At 38.3% G+C, this 3,982-nt stretch overlaps 1 non-coding gene across 1 annotated transcript; it reads right to left on the reverse strand.

Moving 5' to 3' along the window:
- Positions 1 to 1,373: 1,373 nt before the first annotated feature.
- LOC121439105 lies at positions 1,374 to 1,476 on the reverse strand. Its single transcript, XR_005973151.1, has one exon. It is a non-coding gene; the product is annotated as a U6 spliceosomal RNA (small nuclear RNA).
- Between the last annotated feature and the right edge of the window lie 2,506 nt (positions 1,477 to 3,982).

Below are 3,982 nucleotides of genomic sequence, written 5' to 3' on the forward strand. Positions count from 1 at the left end.
TTGTGCATTTCCTTGCTTCCTTTGGTTTCTGTCTGTCAAAACAAAAACATTTTTATGCTGGTGCATATGAATATAAAAATAGTTAACAATGGAACAATTTCATGTGCTGGAAATATTTTTGTTTCTACTCTAAGTTTTGCCAATTTAGGAATCGCGCCAGGACCTTGCACACACTAGGCAAATTCTCTACCGTTGACCTACACCAATAGATTTGAAATACTTTTTAAAAATCCAAACAAAGCATAAACATATGCTCTTAAAATTATCAGTGGGATCCTCCATTATTCTGGATAATAATTTGTTTTTCAAGTTAGATTCATAGGAAAAAAGGCTTTCATGTGGGCATTCAAGCCATGTACAATGTGTCTGTCATTTGTTGAAGTGGATGTAAAAACAGAGGGAACGAGCTTTGAAGAAATGAGTGAAGTTGCACTGAGAACATTAAACAATGATATTATTAGTTTAACATTTGGAGTGGCAAAAAATGCCCACACATATGGAACTTTCAGTTTTGGGTCATACACATCAAGATAATAGAATATAACAAGATGACTTTAATATTAAGGATGAATCAAACATAACTGTCCTCTAGGATTCAGAGTTCTCTCTCTCCCTCTGCTCTTCCCTTTTGCTAATGCATAACAATAACGATAACTGTTATTATTCCCTCCCTCCCTCCCTACTTCCTTTCTTCCCTCCCTTGCTCACTCCCTTCCTTCCTTTCTTTGGAGACAGGTTCTCACTCTGTCCTCTGTCACTCAAGGCTGACTTCTAAGTCTTGGCAACCCTCCTCTTGCTCCAGCCCTCCCAAGTGCTGGGATTGGAGGCCTGAGCCTCCAGAGGCCTATAATCTGAGGGGCCCTCTCCAGGAGCATAAATTATCATTGTTTGTGAGCATAAAGAATTCTGGTTATTGTCACACTGCATTGGGGGAAAACCCCATGAAGTCTCAACCCTGTAGGTAACTGAGGAGCTGGGAACAGGAGGTGGGTCCTCCCCCCAGGAAGAGCCCGCCAGCTGGTTGTGCAGTGTCAATGCCCAGACATGAAAACACACATGCAAGTAACATTATACAGACCGAGCAGGCTGTATTTAGGAATATATATGTATATACATATCCATGAAGTTAGTAATTAATCAAAAATGATGCAGTGAATTTGGAGGAGAGCAGGGAGGGGTCTGTGGGAGGACTTGAAGGGAGGAAAGGGAAGGGAGAATAATGTAATTATAATAGGATCTCAAAAATAAGAATAATTCTGGTCATTTGGTTCTCATTAGATAGATGCTTATAGTGTTTGCCTCAATTCTGCTTTGGATTTCATATATTTACAGGAACTCCAGTGAAATTATTCAGATCTGACTTTTGATTTTTTTTAAATATGAAACGATTCACAAACTTGCATGTGACCTTTGAGCAGAGGCCAAGTTAATCTTCTCTGTATCGTCCCAGTGTAAGTATGTGTGCTACTGAAGCGAGCCTCGGGTCTCTTGGTGGTCTGGCTTGACCACTTTTTCACTAGCTAGTTTTCAACAAAAAAAAAAATGCAAATAAAAGATTTCATTATCTGGGTATGGTGGTGCACATCTGTAACCCAGTACTATGGAGGCAGAGACCGGCAAAGGTTTTTGAGTTTGAAGCCAGCCTAGTCAACACAGTGAGTTCCAAGTCAGTCAAGGTGACATACTTGCAATACATTTTACCTATTTATTTTACTTCTTATTTGATATGCTGTATTAATACCTAATATCATAACATTAAACAGAATACTTAATAATGCTACATGTATTAACTCAAGTAAAATTTTTGTCTAATATGCATATATATGTTTGTTTCTTCCTGTTTCTCTATCTGGCTTGGTGTCAGATAAATTAAGGTGAAATTACATGAGGGGGGGATATCCTTTTGAACTTCTTAATTTTTAAAAATACATATATGTATTACAGTTTCAAACAGTAAAGGCAAATAATTAGCATTTAAGACTTGAGTGGAGGAAGTAGCATTGTATTAATTTGACTAAGTCAGGATGGTTTATTTAGGAAGGCGTCTGGCAGGTCCTGAATCGGAGCTTAGTCAAGTGTCAAGTGTCAGCTTTATTCTGACAGTACTGTTTGACCTTCAGCTACTATTTGTACCTAAAAGAGATTAATGTAAGAGGTATCGATCTTAAAAGAATATTATTACCAAGATTAGAGAATCCCAAACAAGCCCCTTAATGTTTGGAAAAGGAAGTAATGTAAGAAAAAATAATATTATACTGTGTTTTAAAAAACATAGTAAGAGGCCAGTTTCTTTGTGGTCCTTTGGAAGGAACCAACAGGCCCTCATCGTAATTTGTAGATAGCAGGGCTGTGGCTGCAGGGGCGGGTTTTTTTTTCAGCTGTCCTAATAAACCCACATATATTCATATATATTTTAGTCATAGAAAGACACAAGACATACATATTTTGCTGACTTTAACTTAAAATACCTTAGGACAAAATGTAGAACCAATAATCTGGTCTTTCACTGGAATTCTGAGAACAAATGGTTTTGCCTTTATTTTTTTTTAACGTGGATTTGAACCCCAGGCCTTGTATCTGACAGACGACCACTCGACCACCGAGCTACAGCCCCTGAGAACAAAAGGCCTTAGAGTCTGATTTTCATATTAGGGGTTGAGATTGAGATTTGGAAACCGATGACAGCTCATCAGTTGTCTGAATTGGTTGCCAGGCAGCCTGAGCTATGGCAAATTTTATAATTCTCATTTAATTTTATGTCTTAATTTATTAGCGATCTTAATAAAAATATTAGAGACACCAATGGCACGAACTTGCAAGATGGCGCATCTTCTGAGAGTCTCGCTTGCTCTGACAGCGGTTGTCTGAGTGCTCATACTCTTCTGTTCTTACCGAGGGTTTCGTGGGTGCCTGAGTTATCTTCACTCAATCCACATGGAACTTTTACAACGTAAGCACTATTATTTCCACATTATACCAACAAGGAAACAGACTGAGAGAAGTGAAACCTTCCCAAGGAACTGTTCATAAACTCAGCAGTGGGATTAAGTTAGGTCCGACTGGCTCTAAACTAGAGCTCTTTCTAGTATATACCACTGTTGAGACAGTGGACTATGATAAATACAACTTATAAAAAACTAGAGGAAAGGATTTTGAGTGTTTTTACCACAAGAAATGATTGTTTGGGGGCTGTAGAGATGGCTCAGAGGTTAAGAACACTGACTGCCCTTCCAGAGGACCCAGGTTCAATTCCTAGCACCCATATGGCAGTTCACAACTGCTTGTAACTCGAGTTTCAGGGGATCCGACACCCTCACACAGACATATGTGTAGGCAAAACACTAATGCACATGAAATAAAAATAAATAAGTTATTTTAAAAAAATTCAGAAGGCAGAGGCAGGCAGATCTCTGTGAGTTCAACAGCCTGGTCTACAAGAGCTAGTTCCAGGCTCCAAAGCTACAGAGAAACCCTGTCTCAAAATAACAACAACAACAACAAAATGCTTATTTGAGAAGACAGATATGTTCCCTTGGATTTACAAATTACACACCATAGACAAGTATTAGATCATCATATGATACTCCATAGATGTATATAGCTTGTATGGTTTTTATGTACTGGTTGAAAATAAATAAAATTAAAAATAAAAACAATTGAATTTTTTGGAGTTGAAGTTCTCAGGCTGGATGACAGCCCTAGGTATAGAATTTATAAGTGGAAATAGAAAGAACACAGACACCTTATTTTCAAGTCTGTGGCCCAGAGCATGGCTCTGGCTTCTTGGGAAGTTGTTACAGTCTGAGGTTGTGAGTGTGTTGTGTAGGCTATAAGCTGTTTATTAGCAACTCATGAGCAATTCAAAGCACTGGGTACTTTGCCTTTATGCATATACTGATTCCTGATTATCTGAAAATGCCTTTAAACTAGTCTTATTTGAAACTGAAAATATGTGAGGAAAGAACTAGGGAGTGGGAGGGGC

This window comes from Microtus oregoni, unplaced genomic scaffold (genome assembly GCF_018167655.1).
Source record: "Microtus oregoni isolate MIOR12 unplaced genomic scaffold, Mior012 000060F_002, whole genome shotgun sequence".
NCBI lineage: Eukaryota > Metazoa > Chordata > Mammalia > Rodentia > Cricetidae > Microtus > Microtus oregoni.